This window comes from Pocillopora damicornis, chromosome 9 (assembly GCF_964200805.1).
Source record: "Pocillopora damicornis chromosome 9, jaPocDami1.2, whole genome shotgun sequence".
Taxonomy (NCBI): Eukaryota; Metazoa; Cnidaria; class Anthozoa; order Scleractinia; family Pocilloporidae; genus Pocillopora; species Pocillopora damicornis.
Genome location: NC_142678.1, coordinates 12,810,219 through 12,835,210, shown reverse-complemented (window position 1 = coordinate 12,835,210; position 24,992 = coordinate 12,810,219). Strand labels below are relative to the sequence as shown.

Genomic DNA, 24,992 nt, shown 5'->3' with positions numbered 1-24,992 from the left:
GCCAGTGTTGAGAAGGGTTTTGTTTACTTTGTCGTCAGTTCCCTTGGCCTGGAAATCAAGGAAAAGTGGTAAAAAACCAAATACCTCAAAAAAACTTTTCCTTAAGTGGTGCTAAACTGTGGAACTCGCTTTCTTAAAACATTTGACTATGCTAATCTTTACTTTCATTTAAAACCAAAATTAAATAAACATAGATAAATCAGAGTAGAGATATTGTAGATTAGATTATCACTTTATGACTTGCAATACTTTTTATGTTCTTAAAATTTAGTTATATAGATTTTTTTTTTAAATTTTCCCCTTTAATTACAGTCTTAATGTCTTATTTCAGGCCACTTCTACTCAATTATGAATATGCCTCCACCTGAAACTGAGAAATCTTTCCACTGCAACTTGGCAACAAATAGCAAAAGATGGGTTGCTTGTCACACGATGGTTGTGTCCCCATGTGGAAGCCAAGGACGTAAACAGCTTAAGCCCCATGACTACATGGATAAGACCTCTCTAGAATATCAGGCATGGTTATTGCCAAACTAAAGCCTGAATGTTTCAGCTGAGGCCTAGATAGGACAGATTTGTGCACAACTGGTTGCTCCACAAGAACCTAAACACTTGCATGAAATCGGGTTTGACTCACCAAGGAGGAGGAGGAATGTTTTGCTTCTTATGCAAGTAATACAAAATTTCAATGCCACACCCTGTGAACAGTTTAATAAGATGATCCAGTGATACTACAGCGATAATGTAGTACGCGTTTAGTAAGGTCAGTGGTTGTCACCAATTTGCCAGGTGACCGCTCAACCATGAGGGCAGCCATGTTTTTATCTCATCACAAGTGTGATGCATAGTTTTCCATCAATGAAAACCTCAGGCCATTTGCATTTGTAAAGGAGAACTTAAGTTGTTATCTGAAGATTAAAGTGTTCATCTTGCGAATAACAACGGTAGTATTTTTATCGTGGAAACTCCTTCGGACCTTGCAAGTGCAACGTTTAGAGGCAGCCACAATAACAACTTAAACAACTATTCGTCAAGAACTCAAGGATGGCCAAGGCGAAGAACTTAAATCCTGTTCGACACTGGTTGATCATGTTTCCGTGAAGAAGGTTCGGATCAGATTTTCAAGTGGTTTTGAGGTCTATTTCCTCAATGAAGAAGTTCACGTACGTAAAATCAGTCTGGATTCAGGAACTCGTTATGTCTTGAGACAGGTCAGATGTCTGAGAACACAATTGCTGAATTTCTCACATTGATGATGAATCAAGTGATTCTGTGGAACGTAAGGAACATTTTACAGATGAATTATCGCATGTGGTGAATGACAATTTACATCTTGATTTTCCTGAGACTACTGAAGAAAATTGAGCTAGTTGTACAACTGTGGAACAAAAATATTCCTCTGTTGAGATACCCCAAAGTAGAAAGTTAACTGAAAAGGGTCTTCAGTATCAAATCGACATGAAAGTAAACAGTTTGAAGTCTAAGAAAACTGCACTTACCAAAACTTTGAGGAAAACCTTGCTTCTTCGAGGAAAGTGTAGTTAAGTGTATGTAAGGAAACAGGAATTAAGCAAAGCCCAAGTACTCGGGAGTGAATTTGAGGATTTGTATCCTGAGATCAAAGAAGTTGCTCACGGTCAAGAAATTGTCTCGGTTAATGCCATTTGGGAGCAAGTGCACAGTGAATGGAGAAATTTTGAAAGTGATGTAATGGAGGAAATAAAGTACTTGGAGCAAGCAACATTGGAATCTTGTTCTACAAGCTCTAAGGGCTCGAATAGAAGCAAAATAAGTAAACAAAGTGGTCGGTCTACCACACTAACTCTGAATCCCAGACTAAGATTGATAAATATGAGCTTCAGAAGGAAAAGGCAGCCTTACAGGTCAAGATAGCTAAGCAAGAAAGGGAACTGAAATTGGCAAAGGTACATCAGGAACAAAAGCTGGAGGAATTTGAACTGTTGAGAGAATTTGAACTTAACAAAGCTAAATGTCTGTGTCCATGATGAAGCTGGTTACGCCACCTTTTCCAAGTTTGCCAGTTTCATCAGAGAAGCAGCAGATAAAGCAAACATACCAGAACTAGAAAGCCTGTCCAATTCAAGCAGTCCAAATTTAAACAGTTAGGCAGAGGCCAGATAGGAACAAGGGTAGGTCCCTTGCCACATCAGCTGTTAGCCGTGGTAACCGTGAAACAGATTCTAGTAGTGCTAGTAAACTAAGCCACTCTGGTCCAGCCAAAGTGAACATCTGTCTGTTCTGTGGTGCAGTACATAAGTTAGAAGATTGCAATGACTTTTGTAAAAAGCCTTTCAATGAAAGGAGAGACTTCTTCTTCCAAGAATGTTTGTGCATGGGATGTGCAGCCAGTAGCAGTCACCAAATAGCAAACTGTAGAGCAAGATCGAAATGCAGAACTTGCTCACAAATGCATCCCACCTGCCTTCACAGAGAACGAACACAGAACAGTGCAGTTTTCTCGAATTGTATGAGTGTATGTCAAATTCCAGATCAAAACAGAGGATTTGATCACACTATGATTGTCAGTGTGGGTTAGGCCAGTGGGAGAGCCAGACAAGGAAATATTGCAGTATGCAGTCCTAGACGACCATTCAAATGTCAGTTGTATGTCTTAAACTCTTTACAAATGGTTAAATCTACAAGGGCCGTCAACTCAGCTCCTATTGACACAATGTAAGAACAGAATGCACATATCCATACCAGAAAGATTTCTGGCCTAGAAGTTTTGGATTTGACCTGACAAGGCATCTTGTCGACTGTTGGCTCCATATATGATCCTAATGGGTACATAGCCCTTGTAACACTCAAAGGAAAACAGATACTCCAGCAGATGTGCAAAGACAAGTTTGACTGGGATAGCCCCATTCCTGAATACATACGCCCACAGTGGGAGAAGTGGCGCCAAGAAATCACAGAGTTGGAGAAACTGGAAATACCACGATGTTTCAAGCCAAACAATTTTGGCCCCATGAAAGCAGTAGAAATGCACTACTTTTCAGATGTTTTAGTGGATGGCTATGGTCAATGCTCTCATCTTAGACTGATTAACGAACATGGCCAAGCTCACTGTTCTTTCATTGTTGGAAAGGCACATGTAACACCCCTAAAACACAAAACTTATTACTTATTTTATTATTTACTTATTTCCTGATCGTTTCGAGACACGCAGACTGGATGGTGTATCCAGATGGTACCAAGCTATGAAGGTCATAGCCCTATGTTTACGACTGAAGTCCAAACTTCAAGGAAGAGAAGTGAAAAAGCGAGGAAAACCAGTGACAAGGTCAAAGGCAGTGGTTAAGAGGATAGTGCCTAAGGTTACTGTGTCAGAACTTCAAGAGGCAGAGCAGACCATCATCAGGTGTTTGCAGTACGGACATTTCCATGAGGAGCTTCAAATTCTCTGTAACTTACAAGTTAGAGGAAGAAGCCTAGCATCAAGAAAGTCTAGTTCGTTGCACAAACTAGATCCCTTTGTAGACCAAGATGGACTGATTTGTGTTGGTGGACGTATTAGAAGAGCAAATGTTCCAATTGATATGAAGCATCAAGTCATTATTCCACAAAAGGGCCATTTGACCAATCTGTTGATTCGACATCACCTCCTGAAAGTGAATCACATGGGTCACGAGATGATACATAATGAGCTTTGTCCAGGTGGCTATTGGTTGATCAGTGGATCTTCCGCAGTATTGAGGTTCATATCAAGCTGTGTAACGTGTAGACGACTACGCAGACCCACGGAACTGCAGAAGATGGCTTTTCTTCCTGACAACAGGCTTGAGCCAGCTCTCCTTTTTTCCTATAGTGCCATTGATTTCTTTGGACCGTTCATCATTAAAGAGAGGAGGAGTGATGTCAAGTGCTATGGAGTATTGTTCACCTGTATGGGGTCAAGAAGTGTTCACTTGGACACTGCCAATTCCCTTCCTTCATTGATGCATTGAGCCGTTTCATAAATAAGAGAGGCACTGTGGGCAGTTGAGGTCTGACCAGGGAGCAAATTTCATGGGGGCACAAAACAAATTAAAGACAGCGATGTCCGAGAAGGATCAAGATCTCGTTCACGAGTATTTTCTAAGGAATGGTTGTCAGTGGATCCCATTCAAAATGAACGTCCCCCATTCCAGTCATATGGGAGGTAGCTGGGAACGGTTGGTCTGCTGTGTACACAATGCGTTGGAACCATTACTGTCAAAGGCCAGGAGCCAACTCGATGATGAGACTTTGCGTACATTCATAACAGAAGTCGAATGCATTATCAACTCAAGACCTCTCAGTGTTGATCACCTATGTAACGTGGAGGCTCCAGGGCCATTAACACCGAATCATCTCCTCACAATGAAACCCAAGCGAGTGTTACCACCTCCAAGAGAATTTCAAAGAGGCGATATCTATTGTCACAGATGTTGGAGAAGAGTGCAATACTGTGCCAATGAATTTTTTCAAAGTTTCCAAGTCAGACAAAAGTGGACTCAACAAGTGGCCACTTGGCAGAGTGGTGCACATTTACCCTAGTAAAGATGGCTTAGTCAGAACGGTCAGGTTGCTAATGGCAGATGGACATTTGGATGATCATGGCAAATGCCAGGGCCCGTCATCATATTTAAACAAACCTATACACAAACTTGTTGTACTTTTAACTGCAGATGAAGTGGTAGAGAAGGATGATTTCCACCAAGAGACCGGGGATGTCCCCATCGAGGAGCCAAGAAAGAATGCTTGAAGACTGCTAGGACTATTGAACATGCTTTTGAACACTTAAGTTTTAGTTAATTGTTAATCATTCAATAACGGTTCCAGTACAGTTTTCATGGATTTTCAAGAAGCCATTTTCAGAGTAAAGTACCAATAGTGTCTTGAAGTCAGAGTTCTTAAGAACTGTGTATCTTCACTGTTCTTTGGAACTGCACGGAGGCAGTTGAGGAGCCATGTTACTACAGCTGTACTATAGTAAGCGATTAGTAAGGTCAGCAGTTGTCACCAAATTGCCAGGTGACCACTCAACCACGAGGGCATCCATGTTTTCGCCTCCTCACAGGTGTGAGTCGTAGTTTTCCATCAATCCAAACCTCTAGTCATTTGCATTTGTAAAGGAGAACTTAAGTTGTTATCTGAAGATTAAAGTGTTGATCTTGTGAATGACCACAGTAGTATTTTTTTAGTTGAAACTCCTTCGGACCTAGCTAGTGTAACATTCAGAGGCAGCCACATCCAGCATCACAAAGATCCCATCGAGTCTGAAATACAGGATCAAGTCTCTATATTTCATTTAAAAAAAAAGGGCAAGAAAAGAAACTCAACAGAGATGACCTCATGTTTAAGGCACCTAACACAGCATACTGGCTTGTTAAAGAGAAAGTTTGAAATGCAAATTTCTCACCATTGGCTGATCTGCCAATATTGTCCAATCTTCATGAAATGAAGAATTTCCAGTCCTTAGTACAGCATTCCCTTGAGGAAATATTTTTGGTACTGAGCACCTCTCTTGATGACAACTTGTTGGGGATGGTATAGAGTGCAAATTGCTTTGGTCTCCTAACTGCTAAGGTCACAGATGTATCTTTCCACAAAACAAAATAGAGACCATTGAAACACATTCCTTGTGGATTGAAAATTGTCTGAGAAACTACACATAGCCAGTGCAAAAACCATCTTAACACTGCTGACAACTAAAAAAAAAACAAGCTAGGTGTAAAGGTTCAAGATTGCAGCTGTCTTATTTCTGATGGTGCAACACTGATAACTGGCTAGTCATCTAAAGAAAATAAATCCACCCAGGATCTCACTACACTGCCTGCAGAACAAGCTTGCACAGAAGTACAATAGCAGCTTTCATCAAAAATTTGTAATGGGTGGGCTATGTTGGATGACCAGTTTTGTGGCAAGAGGCAATACCAAAGGCTCCACTTTCACAGCAAGTGTACAAGGCAACTAGTTTGTACTATTAGGGTTCTCTGCAACTGTCTCAACTTTCCAATTACATGAGGCATTAATAGGAAAGGAAAGGTCATAACTAAAATTACAGGCAATAACTATCAAAATTGAATTTTACTTTTTTTTGTTCACCATTCCTTACCAACACCTTTTGAAAGATTAAAAAAGCCCTAAGAGCATCAAAACAATACAGCAACCATACAGTATCACTATGACCAACACTGTGACCATCAAAATTTTACAGTAGCTACGAGGAAAGAGATGAGAAGCAGAGGCCATTCAAAGTATTGAGAGTTTGTCACTTTCACTTAAGGTTCGCCTTCTTAGTTACAAAATTTATTCAAAGTAAATCTCTAGAGAAACAACCATGAAATTTCTTTAAAACCAGTTACACAGAGTCAATTATTAAAAAGTAAATTCTGATTTATAAATTTCTGATAAAAAGAAAAAATTAACTCCATTGTAACCGCAAGTTGGTGACCTATTTGACTGAGGATTTGGTACGTCACATTTGATGTTGTTATTATGTCTTAGAGTTTAAGTTCAAGAATGATACAGTTCATATGTACTTATCTCAATACAATTGTCTAGTCTTTGCTTAAATCCTTAGTTGATTCATGTTCAAAATTTGTCTAGAATGTGGTCAGCTTTCAGAACATTGTATTAATCTGTACCTTTCAGTCACTAGAAATGTTGTGCAATACCGTAGTAGACTGAGTTCATTGGTGACACTGGATATTTCATTGTAGTTTTCATTGTCTAGTTCATCAGTAATGAGAGATGTTGTCCTTTCACAGAATATGTTGCCAGTTTTCCTAGTTTTAAGTGAAAGGGAATGTATGAAAATGGTATTGAGATTAGTTTTATTTAATATTATGTTGTTTTGAGGTATTGTTTTATCAGTATTTATTTGTGTTCAGTTATTTCATGTTTAATTCTAAGAATAGCTCACTGTTTGGATAAGAGGATAAGTAGTTGTTAAGTGTCACAATGATCACTGTTCTGTCGTGCAATACTTTGAAATTGTCTTGTTTGTTAAATTAGTGCATTTCCATGACAATCTATTGTAGTTTTACCAGTTTGTTTTATTTCCATTATTTTAATTATTTTATTGTAAATTATTTGTCAGTGGTTTGCTATTTGTTATTTATTACTCTTAGCTTACAATCACCCTTTTCTTTTTTTGTACTTTCCTGTATAAATAAATTTATTTGTGGCTTTAAGTCTGTCTCGTTGTTCAAATAACAACATCAGAACCTGCCTCAGTCACAATACCTTCAACATCATGAATGCACCCTAACTAAAGTATCTGTGGAACTCTAATTGCCCCATAATGCAGTCTGTTACATAGTAGTCTACAGACATGTAGTTGGTTGATGTAGCTATTCACAATTCAGTTTGATCACAACAGAAAAGAGAAAGCAGAAAGCTAACAAACACCAGGTTTCTTAGAATAAGGAAGGCCATATAAACCACCACCACAAGCTCAGCCTGTCATAAGAAATACATCATCCTGACCCATGCTTGACTTTTCTTGACAGAGTTGTCAGTATGGTGAACTGCCTCACATTAGGAATGGAATAAATAGTGTCCTTGCAGATTATGGACTTCCCATAAAATTGACTGCAAGAATTGTGAGGATTGTTTCCTTCAGTTTTAATTACTGTTCTCAAAAGATAAATGAACACATTTAGCAACCAAACCCTCAAGATCAACCTACTACAAAGAATAAAGACACATACTCAATTAATTGTTTCTTTACTTGTGATCAGTAGCTTTTTTTCTTAGAGTGATACAAGATGAGAGTGATAAGGAACCTTACTGTCCACGATACAATAGCTTGTATCTCTTTATTGGTCTTGGAGATTTACCATGCCACTAAAGAACTGTTTATTGTAGGAGACAGTGAAGTGACTATGGATAACATCAGGGGCTTTCTACAGTTCCCACCAAATTTGGAACCAGAGGAAATCATTGTCAAAGAATATTTGCTCAAGTTCTCTCAGAGATACATCCCTCATTGAGTTTTTTTTCTTTTTAGAAAAGATTAACAAACAAATCAAGAAACTACATTTTCAAAGTAATTAACAATGAGTTGGAGTCCCTCCTAGTCTTTGCCACTAGTTCAACACCTGTACCCAATTTTGGCTCAGTGTCATCAAGATAAAGTCCAACAATACAGAACCTATCCTTCCCATCCACAAGTTCATTTTGTTTAACATTACAAAGATCCATCCAAGACCCAGCTAAATTTTCCTCTTCACTTAAGGCTGTATGTGAGAACAATGGAATAGCCTTTTCTATCCTTGTTTGGTTTCCATAGGTGCTGTATGGTGGATTCCAGCTAATGCGCTTTGTTCTGTTGTAATGTTTTCATTCTCATTTTTTTTTTTAATATTTTAAAATGCAAGTAATTTAAAATGCACTGTAATGTAATATACAGTGTATGTTTATCTTTTAAATTTTTTTCAGGGCTCATTTTACATTTCAAATTTCTATATGTATTTCGTCATACTTACACTATTTTAACAAGCTCCCATTCAATTCAAGCTTGCCACTGAACTTGTTGCACTTTACTTTGCTAGATATATTTTGTATAATTAAATTGTTCTCTGCAGGCTCCCAATCAATCCAGCTGGCCAGCTGGGATGAATTTTTCTAATAAATTAGCATATAGAATAAATTGTAAACATTACCAACTTAAACTGCAAACATTACCAACCCAAAATTGCATTCATAAAATCAGATTTGCTAAAATGTTACACTTTTGTTGGACTTGTTTTTTGTCATTAATAATTATACTAAATACATTTATCAATCCATTCAATAATGGAGACCTCAAGGAGTTCAGTTGGAACCACACTATGAAGAGGTTTAACTGCTTTCCATGCAGGCATTCAAATTGTAGCTGCAATGTTTTCACAACACAGCACTGAAGCCAAGCAGAACTCTCCCATGGATGCCTGTACGTGTTCAACCCATCATAAAAATGAAGAGCAAGAATTGTTTATTTGCCGGCTGCAAATCAGGAAAGAAGAAGTTTGGAATAATGGAGCAACTTTGTGAACAACCCTATACCTCAAGGGAATTCCAATGGACAGCTCCTAATGTATTTAAGAAGAAGAATTAGACTTCACATACGAACTGTCATGCTTGTAATGTTTCACCACCTTCAACAGTTGCAACTGAGGACTATGCCATGTGGTTCCCAACACATGTATATTACTATTATTTTTATTATTCACTATTTATATTAATGATCTCCCTTCATGTGATTTGTTTTCAAAACCCAGATTGTATGCAGATGATACTACCCTTACCACATCTGCAGAAGACCCATGGGTCCTTGAATATAAAATGAATTATGATATGAATTTAATCCAGTCATGGCTGTCAGCACACAAATTAACTTTAAATGTGAAAAAGACTAAATACATGCTTATAAGGAGCCAATTTAAGTTATCCCAAATAAATAGTGACTTCACAGTCAAAGTCAATAACACTGCCTTAGAAAGAGGTAATTGAACATAAAACCCTTGGAGTTCAAATTGATGAATCTTTAAGCTGGCACCCACGCATTCATACTATTTCAAAGAAAATATCTGCTGGTATTGCTATCTTAAGGTGTGTAAGTAATTTTATACCACTTGATACTAGAGTGAATATGTATAGTGCACTGGTGATGCCATATTTTAATTACTGTAGTGCCGTATGGGGTAATATCAATAAGGGACTAGCAGACAATCTTCAAAAGCTGCAGAATAGGGCTTCTAGAATTCTCACCTTTTCTAACTATGACATTCGCTCAAGTGTTTTGTTGGGTGAGCTTGGCTTGGAAAGGCTAGAACATGTAAGACTTAAACAGTTGGCTGTGACAATGTATAAAATACATAATAATCTTTCCCCATTGTATCTGAGGCGGATCTTTACCAACACCTCAAATGTACACTCACACAATCTTAGAAATTCTGAGCTAAATTATTATGTCCCCAGACCCAGAACTGAGTCTGCAAAAGGGAGCCTACACTACAGAGGATCTGTTCTGTGGAATAGGATTCCTTCTGAGATTAAAAAAACTGCCTAGTTTGAATGTTTTTAAAACTTCGTTTCATGAGAAAGATTTCTCTGATACACCATTGAAACTCTTATTTTTCATGATATAAGTTTTTGTATTTGTAACATTATAGTAAATAGTTCCTTGTTACTCATGATATAAGTTTCTGTTTTTGTTTTTGTATGTTTAACATTATAGTCAATAGTTCTTAAAGTATTTTATTATAATTTAAACACGATTCCTAGGAAGACCATGTAAATGATATGATTTTGTGTATAAATAAAGATTGAAACAAACATTACAGTGGTACAGGTAACCAGTAAATCTGTTTACGATAGGCCAGTGTATGACTCCATTTTCTGTAGCATGAGTTGACTACGAATATTCTGGGATGAGAAGCTCCAATATACATATTGATACATCTTTGTAACTGCTGTGTCTACATACTGCAGATTGTTAATCCAACCTCCCTGATGTCAATTACTAGAAACATTATTGTTTCTAACAAAAGTGACAAAAAAAGTAACCTGAAATAGAGTAGTACAAACAATGTGTTTTCTATAATTTGACTTTTCTTTATGCATGTATTTTTTTTTGGGGGGGGGGGGTGAGTGCCATTACCAATCAGAGCCTGTAGCAGCCTAGCTACTTTGAAGAAATATCTCAACATTTCTTTTTTGGAAAGTGTTTAGTGCCAGTTTATAATACTTGACATAATGTAAAGCACTTTTGAATAATTGGTGCATAGTTTTAAAAGCTATACAAATGTTTATTGTTACAATTACCAAAATATTCTAGATAAATTCAACTTTTGTTTCTGAAATACTAATTCATTTTGATTCTGGCTATCTGCAACCATACACTTCTTACAAAAAAAAACAGTTTCAAAGCTTTAGTCTTAATAGTAATTGTCTAAAAGATAGGGCATTATTTTACCTTTCCTGTTCCTTACTAAGTTAAACACAAGACATGTAGGATGAGAAGTTGATGAAAATTCACATGTGGCAATAATTAGATGCTGTACACACAAGCAGACACATTTATAACAAGTCATTGCCATGGGTCATGAAAATGATCTATTAAATCAGTGTTGGATTAACCACTGACCAATTTTCAAGACCCTAGAATTTATCATCTCATGAAATTCCTGGGCTTTGGCATACCTTTGTAAGGATTTCACTGACTACTCATTGCCCACGAATTTAGATAAATATTAGATAAACATATATTTTCATGGTATAATAATGCTTTTTTCCAAACGGTATAATACTGTTTGATCGCAATTCATGTGGTATGAAATTCGTAGTAGTGAGTTTCAAGGAAAATTAATGTTCTGTTTAGAACTAATTTGAGATACTTTTGCATAATCTCAAATTATCATCACATTGTTGTTAATAATGTTTACTATATCATTCATTGAATAAAATTTACTTCTGATAACATCTATAACAACTGGTAGCAGAGCAAGGTTGTCTGATACCTTCTAATAAATGTTAATGATATGAATTTGGTGTTGTAAGAAGTGTTTGAGATGTCAACCAAGGAATACAAGTCAGACCATGTGAAACACATATGGTACATTAAAGAGGACAAATTACACATCCCCATTAGACCTACCCATTCAAACAGTAAGTAATCCTTAAGAAGAGTGGCTAAGAGCTAGCTGTTAAGCCGAAAGGAAATGGTCAGAGAGCACATTAACATCAACTTATATCTTTAGAAATGGCATGGAAGTGGTGAAAACTGCTTGAGCTTAATGGAAAAAATTGAGGCAATGCTCAAAGACCTTGAACAAGCCAGCGCAGAATAGAAGTCATTTCTGGAACTTAAAGGACTATAGAGGCATTTGAAGCTAACTGAAAAGGCCATTGAGATGGCAAATGTGTGGCTTAAAAACATTGAAATCATGATCAACAAAAGAGATGAGAAACTTTTTTGAGAGACCTGTCGTGATTATGCACTCTTGCTAGAATTTGAGTCAGCAAGCTTTAACAGTTCACGCCTGCACATGGGTGAAAATGAGAAATGCCCTTGCATGTTGGAGTTGGAAGTCAAAAAAGGAAAGAGAGAAGTTCTAGGCTGCAGGAAGAGGAGCCTATAAGCCTATAAGAGAACTAAAAAATGAAGATTAAAAATTGGGATTGGTAGCACAGCTTGAGATGTCTAATGAGGATGGAAGAAATCCAGAGATCCACTGGGGAAATTTGAAAATGCTGAAGTTTAAATTACCTATTACGATGTCAACCCTAGAGTATCAGAAAATAAAGGCATTTGCAAGAATCCAGATGACCCTTTACCTCAGCAAAATTTTAAGCTGCCACCCCAATTAAATTGTCCACATTGTACACTCACACTTCTCAGAACGATTTAGCTTATTGTAATGTGGAGGAGCACTTATTACCTCATGGATAGGGAACTCTCAGCCAGGCAGATCAAAACAAAGCTGGAAGAAAATGAAGAGTCAACAGCTGCGCTTGTAAAGTCAGTATCATATTTGGAGTTACCCTGGTTTTTGGGAAATCCACTTAAGTGGCCCTAACTCAAATCACTGTTTAAATATTTGGTACATGACCAACCTCTAATTAATATGCAAACAAGGACTACTGTCCAGAGGGCCTTAGCAGGAAGTGCAAAGGAAACTATGGAAGGGATGCTCATTCATGACCATCTCTATAAGGCAGCCTTAACAGAACTTAAACAATTCCGAAATGAGGTGTTTGTTGCTGGAGCTCTCGTGGAGACTGTGCTTGAGCAAATGATTGTTGTTGAGGGAGACCCAGCCAAAAAATGCAGGTGACTGCTTTGCATACAAAAACTTTTTTGTACGCAAAGCAGTCACCACAATGAAGAGTTTAGGATACTCATGTGACCTGGCTTCATCGGGGGAAAAGAAGATTCAACAGCTCTTCTTGCACTAGGAAGTTCATTTTTCTCAAGGGAAGTTGTCATAAAAAGTCAAGGAAAGGGTAAAAAGGATAATGGCAAGCAAAGACAACTATGATTTGCTTGTGAAAACACTAAAGGACAATTAGGGCTTTTTAGCAGCTCTTCCCATTATTGTCACATCACGCCAGTATCACAAGAGCTACATTGGCTGCCAGTGCGATTCAGGATAAAGTTCAAGATATTGCTAGTGATATTCAAGGCCATTCACGGACTTGGACTTGTAATCCAAAAAAAGCCCCAGATGGGGATGTGTTTAATAAATGAATGTATGTATGTTTTAAAGTGCATAAGATCATATCCATATGTATATTGCACCATATAGGTATGAAATTGTTATTATTATAAATTACTATGTCTCTCCAGATGTGGATTGACATTTTGGCTGCATACTGCTACTCTTTAGCAGGGGATGATTTCAATTGAGTACAAGTTACCAATAAACTGTTGTGCTCAGCTGCGACTGGATGGAATTTCACAGTCACAGTGGTCTGCTGTCGCACAGCTGTATTGCTGCTGTGTTTCGTGATTTTCGAAATCCAGACCTCTGGGATTTTGACTCAACTTTCCCTGTTGATGTTGTTGGGTACAATTTTATGTAAATTACCTCTTGATCAAATTTTTGGCCTTTTTCAGCTGGGCATTCTCAGAGTTGCTACAGATCCAAGAGGATAGATCAACAACTCAGTGGTTTCATAACCATGCACTGTGTTTGTGACACAGCTACCTGTTTCTCCTGCAAAAGTTCCCCAAACTTTTGCTGTTGTCCTTCTTTGGTGGTGTTGAAGTCTCACTATCTGGTCTTGATCTTGATCTGTAAGGTGTTATGCAATAATTGTAAGCTTCTTGGCAGGGCACCAGTGTTTGAGTCAGAGCACAAACTTGCAACATTCTCCCCCTTGAGCAACGACGCCTCCCTTAAAATTTGATGGCCGGGTCATGTCTCCCACGATCAGAAGTATTTGTGGAGCTGTATTCTTCAAAATAAATGCATTTAATTTTTTGTCGGCTAGCATTTCACATTTTCAAATAAAAATTGTTTATCAGCACCTTATAAATTGCTTTTACAGACACTATTGTCTCACGCTTCGCTCCTTGAACAATATTCCAAACCTGTCACCTACATAGAAGCTGTAAGCGTCGAATATTGTCACATTACCCAGTTGTTTTTGGAAAATACCCTGTCTAACCTGGAGCTGCGATTTTCTTCGATGCCAATGACATTGTGAACTGCCTAGTTATTCTTGGGATGTGTGGCATCAGATTTGTACCAGACATAGCTGCACATGGCAATGAGCAGTTAGAAAAGCTGATTAAATTTTATGGACAAGAGAAGGACGGGGAGAACGTGATCCATGAGCCAATAATTGATGGTGAAGAGACAAGGCAAGAATGGAGCTATTTAAAGGAACTTCTTGTCCAACTGCATTATCCAAAAGACAGTCTACAGTCACTGTTATAAATATGTGAACATGTTAAAAGGTTACTCATACTGACATGTATAACAGAGTTAGTTGATTTTAGAGAGCACTTAAGTGTATGTACACCTGAGCAATTACACAGCAAGTTCCTGTTTGGTTAATTAATGTAAATTTACAAACTGTGAAAATAAAAATAAATTCACATTAACCTGCTTATGTACATTTTTGCAGGGAAATATGGTACATTCGATTTTCGTTTTTCTTAGAAATGATAGCAAGTTGTACAATATGAGACGATTTGCTATTTTAACAACAATGCACTTAAGAAATGCACCAATGGCAAAGCTTTTAACATTGTGACCATTGCCCATTTTGTTTACTTGCCCAATTTGCAATTTTAAGGCAAGTAAACAGCCCCCAACAGTCAAGGTAAGTTTAGATATATTGGAAGTTTCAAATATGTTGTGGCAACATGTATTTGGCAAGATTTCTAGCACAGTTTGTGGTATTTTGCATGTTTTTGTGAATTTCACAGGGTTTACCTGAAATTCATGGCTCCCTGACTGCACGAAAACATCCAAAACCTTGAATCAGTAACCTTCTTCAAAAGTAATAACTAGCTAAGACAAAATTTGTCTTATTACTCAAATGACCCCACTCTAGCATAATTAGCCATAAGTTATGACTTTTTCATGCATTTCATTTTGGAAAGTATCCAAAGAATTTATTAAATGAGTCATGGCTGATAAAATATTTAATATTTGGTGCCCCCTCTAAAAATAATAGTAAAATCACTTGCTTATTTATTTACCTTCTATGCTGCTCCTTTTAGGGTGCTTTCATGATTAACTGATGATAGCTTTCCATGACTTAAATATTGAAAAACAGTCAGGTGAAGAAATGGTGGTGAGGATCTACTTTGCAAAAATGACATAACCTTTAGCTCAGCAGCCAAGCAGCAATCCCTTTGATTTAATACCGCCAAAGAACCAGTTGGTTTACCCATAGAGAAAAGAGCTCTTTCAACATAGTCAAGAATTTCTGTAAAGGAAACACAAAACATGTTGGGATATTGTCATCACGTTGTCCATGGAGCTCGTTAAGTTATGGTGTGAAAAGGTTTACTGGTATAAGGTTAAGTCCATTTATATCATAAAACGATAAAAATCAAACTGGTTAAAAAGTGCTGTGCGAAGGAAACATTTAACCTCTCATATCCCTACCCTATGATTGATGTGCTAAATCTGATTTTGGAAAAATCCCCTTGACACATTCATCAAATATCATCATAAATTAACCTAGAAGTGTTTAGGAATTATCCCTAATGTAGGTCTCATAACTACTAATTTAAGGGCACAAAAATGCATACCTGTGAAGCACTCTCTCCTCGCTCCCCATTGTTTACTGTCAATGAATATAATACATCTGCACCCCAGGGCTAATTTCGTCATGCCTGATCAACATCATTCCATATATGCCTCTGCCTAATGTTCATTCTCATTCAAATGCGGTTAAAATATCTCAACTCTCTTTAAAAAAAAATACAAAATAAAATAAAAACAAAATTTAAATAATAAAAAAGTAAATAAATAAAAAACTGAGTGCTACACCTGCCAACAGTGAAACTCTCACCAAAACACTTCAAACAATACTCCTTACGTTCTTTTTCTTTTTTCACTTTTGTTATAGTTCCTCATTTAATGTATCAAAGTCTCAATGCACAAATGTAATTTAGCAGTAATAGCTTTTCAATCAACGTATTGTATTCGGATATGGTAAAGTTATCGTTTTATGTTATTCATATTGTATTATTGAACTTTATTGTAAGTAGACTAAGATCTCCCTTTGGAGAGTACGGCACAAAAAAGAGATACTATTAAAAAAAAAAATTAAAAAAAAAAAAAAAAAAAAGCACATCACGGTCGTGAGCAACTGTCGCGGGTTGTGGGGAAATTTTCTCGGGCCGTTAGAAAATTTCCTATCCAGTGTGAGCTGATTACACAACGATGGTCATTACCTTTTTCCGAAGTGCACTCTGTTTATGATTAGTCTAATACGTAAATTGTTTCTCTATCTGAGATAATAGCACTATGTAAACATTAAACTCCACTTCTGCTCATATCCCAAAACTTTCACGTGCCAGTGTTTAGAAAGTGTTAATTCTTCTTGGGAAATGAAAATTTTCAACCCCCCTTCAAATTTTGCATGCAGGTAGGCACTCAGTTTGAAGGGGGGTTGAAAATTCTCATTTCCCAAGATGTTTGATTCTCACAGAGACTCGTTCTTAAGAACTCATGTCGAAAGAAACATTTTGAAATTGAAGCAATCTAGAATTCTTTCAGGAGTTATTCCTCTTTTGTTAAAACCAATATTGGATAGAATTGTTTTTGTTTCAGCTGCTTTAACTAATTTATGTTGAAGAAGCATAAAGTAACGAGCACACTGTAGAAGCAAAAATTTTTATTTACTAAATTTTTTTATCTTCTTGACTTGAAGGTAACCGTTTTGTGACAAAATTGTTTTGTGTGAAAATTGCCACTATGTGAGGCTTCCATTGGGAAAGAAGGAACTACTTGCTGACAGTAAAATTTGTAAACTGTTGCTACAACAGTTTCCCAAAATTTATCATCAAAATTAATTGTAACAATAAATATCCTTTTACTTGTAAAAAAAAAAAAAAAAAAAAAATTCTCACTGGTATTTTGAGACTCGTGTTGTTGAGCAACCTATGGAGGATATCCTTGATGCTTTCCTTGGTCTCAGGCTGAGTAACCTGTAGGGCTGGATCTATTATGCAAACCTCTCTTCCTTCATACACACAATTTGAACTTTGTTCCTTTCCATCATTTGATACATCCCTCACTAAAGAAAAGATCCCCACAACTAGATTTTGCTTGACATTTGTGTTAGTTACACTTAATTTAAGAAACTAGAGGCTGTTGTGGCATGAAACTGCCAGCAGGGACTGTTACTAATGGTTGTGACTTGTGAAGGCCTTTTGCCAACCATTATTACAAAAGGCATGTGTGTTCAAAATAAAAAATTTACAAACTTATCCATTAGAAATCAATACCACTTCAACTAACTCCTCTTCAACTTCAACAGACTCTTCTTCAACAGTCTCCTCTTCCACTGACACCTCTTCACCTAATACCTCTGGTTAAATTTCATACTGCCATGCTGGTCCTCTGTGGAGACATAGCCACTTATGCCCAAAATGGGAAAACATTGTTGCCAGCCACGATACATAATGCTCCTCAATACCAAGCATTTGAGTTGTTCCCTTTGCGAAGAAATGAATGTTATAATCCAGCAAACCAAATGGTATTCAACTTAAGCGGGCTAAAGTACCTACAATCAATCTTGTAGCAATCTATTGCGCAACCATCAGGTTCTGCCTAGACTACGCCTGCCCAGTGTTCCACCATGCACTTCCGAAATATCTACAAGTCGATCTGGAGAGAGTGCAGAAAAGAGCCCTCGCATGCATCTTCCCAGGAGCATCATACAAAGAAGCCCTCGATCAAGCAAACATCCCAAGCTTGAGAACCCACCAAGAACAGTTGACATTGACACTTTTCCGATCAGTTTTAGAAAACAAAAACAACAAAATTCATTCTTTAATCCCAAAAAGTTATCAGGCTAATTACAATTTTAGGAAACAGAGGAATTTCAATCTTACTCGTTGTAAGACTGACAGAGCGGCAACAAGTTTCATAAATATGTGTTGCAGAAACATTTTGTACAATTAATTAATGTGAAGTTACGCAATTCAGTTTTATCTGCAATGTAATTTTAATAAAACACAGTCTATTATTACCAAGCATCTTTGTCATCCCAGAATCCATCTTAATTCACATGCCAATATTCATCCGCAACAGCCAGCACCAAAACGAATTAAATTTGATACTCTTGATTCAACTTCATCTAGCATCTACCAGCCATCCACGTCAGAGCTTAACTTTGCTGAAATGCTTGAAGCACAAGATGACTCCACACACATAAAGAGCAGCCAAACATCCTTAAAGCTTGTTAATGACACTTCTGTTGTTGTTGGAGATGATGATGTTCCTAAAATGCCACAACAATGTACACTTAGAGCTGCAATGGCTAAGGCCACAACAAGAGCTGAAGTAGCTGCCCTTTACAACCTTATTCCTCCACTATCATCAAGATCTCCCTCTGCATTAAACCCATTTTAGGAGAAGCTGGCCTTTTCAGATCCCTTCTCTGTAGCAGAGCGTCCTTGTGAAGGTGACATCCAGGTGGGAATTATGCTTGATTTCTTGCTCCTTGCTCTTTCCTTAGCCGCCTGCAAAGCTTGTTGAGCGGTTAAAACTCATTGCTCGCAGCAACATCCATATTCCCCCGATAACTTTTCTTTAACTCTAATGGTACAGAACTTTGATAACTACTATCTTTTTAGACCTAAGCAAGGCCTTTGACCTAGTCAACCATGACATTTTACTTGCTAAACTTGATAAATACCACACTGCAACAAACACACTAGACTGGTTCAGATCTTACTTAACAGGCTGCACACAAGTTGTATCCGTCTCCGGTGTGTTGTCTAGCCCTTTAAATCTTGAAGTCGGGGTACCACAAGGTTCCATTTTAGGTCCGCTGCTGTTTTCTATCTATATGAATGATCTACCCCTCCTGTTAAAGAACACTGAAGTCGACATATATGCCGATGATACAACGATCTGGTCGAGCGGAACCAATTGTACAGATATTCAAAACACTCTTAATAATAGTCTAGACAAGGCTAACAGTTGGTTTAAATTGAACAGGATGATACCAAACACAAAGAAGACCAAACACCTGCTAATTGGTTCTGTTCAAAGGCTATCCCAAAGCAGTGAGACTACAATGGAAATTTATATCGATAATATCAAATTAGAGGAAGCGGCAGGGGAAAAGCTGCTCGGAGTTGTCATTGACTCAAACCTTTAATGGAACTTACACATTGACTGTTTGATTAAAAAGTTAAACTCTAGAATATGTCTCTTTAAAAGAGCAAAGGTTTATTTAACCTTTGCTTGCAGGAAAATGTTATACAATGCCCTCATCAAGCCAATACTAGAGTATTGTTGTACGGTCTGGGGCAACTGTACCGTTGGTAATCTCCAAAGAGTTTTACGACTACAGAAACGATGTGCTAGGCTTATTTTAGATGCTGATACTCACGAAAACTCAGTCAAGCTTTTTAACAAATTACATTGGCTGCCTATAGATGATATCATACGTATTAGGAAGCTTTATTTGCTTCATAAAATAAATCAAGGACATTGCCCGGCTTATTTTAATAAATATATTGAACATATAAGTAACACCCATAATTATAACACGAGATCCGCTTCTAATAACAATATTACAACACCAGTTTGTAAAAGGAACTCTGGCCTTAGAGCGTTTCACTCAAGCGCTTGCCGTTTGTGGAATGCTCTTGAACCCGAACCAAAGACACTCTCTCATACTAATTTTAAAAATTACTTAGTTAAATTTTACCGTAGTATGACTTCTTTTCTTGATCATTTTAAGATTCATAAAACTTTTTAGTTTCGTTAGTAGTAAATCAATCAATATTGTGTTAATAGTAGTTCTTAATGTAATTTTAGTTTGTAGATTATATAGGTAGTCAATTATTCAATCGATACATTTTAGTACTTTAATTGTAGGAGGGCCATTATGAAAACTACTGGGTGACCAGTAATCAATGTCTTTACCCTCGTTAAATAAAGTTATTACTTACTTACGAAGCGACCATGATCAAACACCTGAAAGATCACCGTGGTGTCCCTTTACTCTTTGGTATCATAAAAAAGAAGACTGTTAACGACAATTTAAAGTGACTGTCAGAATTAAAGAGGCTGCATTGACTTTCCTCACCGTGCGTAGTCTTGACGAGTCAAATGCAAAAATAAAACTAAGGATGACTTAGTAACTCGCAATTTTCCGCATTTGGAGCAAAACTTGTATCTAAAATTCTCTTTTCTCTTAATATATTTCTTTAGATGTTAATTAGGCGCCAATCATGGCGGCCACGTTTAGAGTAGCTCTAGTTTCTATCACTATTCTATCCTGTTTAAGTGCTGCATTTCTAAACCATTTATTATCCTTCGAGGATACTTTTAAATCAAGGTGGGAACCCCTGCACACTGCTGTTCAACTCAAGAAGAAATGCACCTGTATCGTCAAAGATGGGTTTCATCGATCAAGAGTTCCAATGCAGAAGCACACTAAACACGGGTTTGTCTCCTTAGTCATCCCTGGCCACGACCCTCCATTGGACATCACGGTATACGTTGATATTTCGACCAACCCCGGTCCTGCTCAATCTATTATGGCCATTGGTAGCCGGCAGAGAGCCACTCGAGATTTAATTCGGCAGCTTGATTCTCCAATTCGCCAAACGACCCTACAGTACTCTCGGCGCGAACTGGTGTCGCTCCGGAAAAATTACAGCCTTCAGGAGAGACGGTCAGTTTTATTTAAGAACATTCGAGCGGATGGAATTTTTAAGTACCGAGGGAAACGGTCCGGAAGACTTACTAAAACAAAATTAAATACAGGCCGAAGCAAATATTCTTCAGAAACGAATGAATTTTCAACCTTGAATAATTATTCACAGTCGAACAATCACACCTTACCGGGGCTTTCAGTAATTCCCGTGAGAACAACCACACGCGCCATCTCCAGTAGTTACATAAGACCAAGAACTGTTAATTGCTATAACTCTTCCATCTTGAATGAATCTTTACGGTTCAATAATCACGCTTTACCGAGACCTTCAACAATTCCCGTGAGAGTAACTACGCGTGTTTCCTCGAGCCGTTACACAGAAGAAAGAGCCGTCAATTTCAATAATCTGGCTACTATCAAGCCTAAGAGAAACATCGACGCAAAGAAAAACACCTTGCAGTTCGTACCGTCAATAGCTGTGTCTAATGTAATGAGTTTGGCACCAAAAATAGACGAACTTCGTATTTTTTTGAACACCCACGAGTTTGATCTTTGTTGTATAACGGAGACATGGCTGAAAGATTCTATTGACGACAGCGTAGTTGACATTAGTGGCTACAACATCATACGCAAAGATAGGACCCACAAGCTACATGGGGGTGTGGCTCTATATGTAAAAGATTCCATCAAATTCTCAATTCTACGGGACTATGAGTTTCCTGACCCCGAGGGCCCTGAGGTTTTGTGGGCCAAAATCACGCCCAACCGATTGCCCCGGGGTTATAGCTGCCTTATCATTGGTACAGTATACCATCCTCCACCGCCTGCCAAAGATGAGCCCCTCCTTGATTACATGATGGATTCTCTCTCTAGGATAGAGAGTGATATCCCTGGCGCAGGTATAATCCTCGCTGGCGACTGGAACAGGGCGAATGTTTCACCAGTTATTAAGCAGTTCCGCCTCACGCAAGTCGTCCATTTTCCAACAAGAGGGGATCGTACACTCGACAAAGTGCTAACTAATCTTACAGAACACTACGAGAAACCTTCTCCATTCCCGCCCTTCGGACTATCCGATCATTGTACTGTTGGTTTGGTTCCAAAAATTAGATAGAAGGCCAATATTCCTGCAAACAGAACGGTTACTACACGTGCTGTTAACGCTGAGTCCAAACAGGCTTTTGGTCGTTATATGACGGGGGTCGACTGGTCATTAATCGACACTATAGATAGCGTCCAAGAACAGTATGCTCACTTCAGTGACCTCATTCACATAGGGTTAGATTCTATCCTTCCCAAAAAGCGAGTTAAGTTCCACCGAAACGACGCACCATGGATTTCACCCAAACTCAAGGCACTTAGAGCACACCGTCAAAGAGCATATTACCAAGACAACAAACCATTGTTCCACTACTACCGGAACAAAGTAAACAGGGAACGGAAGCTCTGCAAACGCTCTTATTACAACACTAAAGTCAGCGTTTTGACCGAAAACAATCCTAAAATGTGGTGGTCCGAATGTAGGCGGTTATGTGGAATGAACAAAACATCTACAAGTATCGCAAATCAGCTCCTAGCAAGTAAACCAGCTACCTCAATCAACCTTAAGATCTTGGCTAATGAAATCAACACAGCTCTGCTAGAACCTCAAGCTTCGTTTGACCCACTTTTAGATAATATCGAAACTGTGAGCACTGAGGGTTTTAAAACTCCCATTATTTCACTGGAAGCTACCTTCAAATGCCTTAGTACGGTCAGCTCCTCCAAAGCCGGGGGCCCAGATAATATCCCAAACTGGGTCTTGCGTGAATTCGCTCCTGAGCTCGCTCAACCTCTTTGTTGTATCATCAATTCCTCGATTAGTCAAGGGACTTTACCGGACTTTTGGAAATGTGCAAACATCACCCCTCTTCCCAAAACAAAGATAGTTGAGGATGCGGCGAAAGATTTGAGACCTATTTCACTGACACCAACGTTGTCCAAAATTGCCGAGCACTACGTCGTCCATGAACATGTGAAACCAGCACTTCTGAAACGCCTGGAACCCGATCAATTTGGGTGTATTCCAGGATCCTCCACTGCGCATGCATTGATAAACCTGATGCACAATTGGGCGCAAGCAACAGACGGAACGGGGAACACCGTGCGGATCTTTGCGTTGGACTATAGAAAAGCCTTCGATCTGATAGATCACAGCCTCTTGCTATCGAAACTCTCGACCTACAACATCAACCCTTACATCATTAATTGGATAATAGCCTTTCTTAAAGATAGGAAACAAAGGGTCAAACTTGCACACGATTGTCTCTCAGAGTGGGGATCGGTCCGAGCAGGAGTACCGCAGGGAACAAAATTGGGACCGTGGCTATTCTTGGTTATGATAAATGATTTGAAAGTACCATCAGCCAGTGATTGTATAAAATATGTAGATGACACGACAGTGTATGAAATCATAAGCAAGGGTGGTCCTAGCAATGCTCAGTCTATGATAAACGAAGTAGCTACCTGGTCAACACTTAACTCGTTTCAACTTCATCCGAAAAAATGTAATGAGCTAAGAGTTTCCTTCGTGCGCTCCCCTCCTTCCTACGATCTCATAGAAATTAATGGCTCTAAGGTTAGCGCCGTTAGTGTCGTGAAATTACTGGGTGTGTATTTTCAAGACAACCTCAAGTGGAACACTCACGTTACTGAGATGATTAAAAAGGCCGCTAAACGCCTTTACTTTTTAACTCAGTTAAAGCGAGCTAAGGTACCATCACCAGAATTAGTGAATTTTTATGTTGCTTGCATTCAATCCGTCTTACTTTATGGATGTCAGGTCTACCATTATAGTCTCCCCGATTATTTGAGCTTAAGTTTAGAGCGGGTCCAAAAGAGAGCCTTGAAAATTATATACGGTTATGATAATCATTATAGAGAAGTGCTTCAGATGGCAGAGCTGAAAACCCTAAGAGATCGGAGGGAAGACCTTTGCTTAAAAATTCTTTAACAACATCGTCTCCAATCCCTTGGATTGTTTGTACCACTTACTGCCTTTCGACAACCGAGATCAACTTAGGGAGTTACGACGACGCAGACCATTTAGAGTTTCCTTTAAAACAAATCGGTTCAGAGATACTTTCATTCCAGCAAGCGCAAGACATTTTAATTGACATCTATTACAATTGTATATGGGCCCATATGTAAATTAGTTCCCTTTTAGGTTTGATTTTATTGTATAGTTCTATTATATAATTTGTACACCTTTGTAATTCAGCTTCCAGCTGCTATTAAGGTATTATTAATAAACGTCTATCTATCTATCTATCTATCCATCTAACCAAGAGCGAGCCCATTCGACTTGTCACCAAGTTCCACAGGAACAAAAACAAAGACCACACTTTACATAAAGCCATAAAGAAAGAAAAATTAGAAAAGCCTACTTGGCTTGAAATTTAAAAAAAAATTATCGAGGCGTTAAACCACATTCATTCGTGTGGTATTCCTCACAACGACATGAAGAGCAACGACGTGAAGAGCAACGACGTGAAGAGCAACGACGTGAAGAGCAACGACGTGAAGAGCAACGACGTGAAGAGCAACGACGTGAAGAGCAACGACGTGAAGAGCAACGACGTGAAGAGCAACGACGTGAAGAGCAACGACGTGAAGAGCAACGACGCGAAGAGCAACGACGTGAAGAGCAACAACGTGGTAATGGAGCAACGAGGAGAGGAATGGAACCCTGTGATCATCGATTTTGGGAAAGCTTGTTTCTCGTCAGATCCCAAGCCGGCGATGTCCATGTCCATCCATCAACAGGAGAAGTATTGAGAACAGTATCCACACATTGCCTCCGAAATTGTCAACAGGAGTGGCAGGCAGAGTGCCCAATCTGACGTATTTTCTTTAGGGAAAATAGTTTTGGCAGTATTGGATTTGCTCCCAACAGCGACAGCAAGATCGTTGAAGGTGGCCAGAACTGCTCTGAGAAGAGCCAGCAAAACGCCCCTCCTTAAAGGAACTTTCAGAGGCACTCTGAATATATAAACGACGAAAAGTACGGATAGTTCGAATTCTCTTCTAATTTATCGGCTAGTTTCTTAACAAATTTGAGTTTTTCTTCCATTTAGCTTTTAGTGCGCAATAAAAGCGCTTTTATTTCCAAC

At 38.3% G+C, this 24,992-nt stretch overlaps 1 pseudogene; it reads left to right on the top strand.

Moving 5' to 3' along the window:
- The first annotated feature begins 17,553 nt into the window (after window positions 1-17,553).
- On the top strand, window positions 17,554-24,865 carry LOC149040184 (uncharacterized; annotated as a pseudogene).
- The last annotated feature ends 127 nt before the right edge of the window (window positions 24,866-24,992 follow it).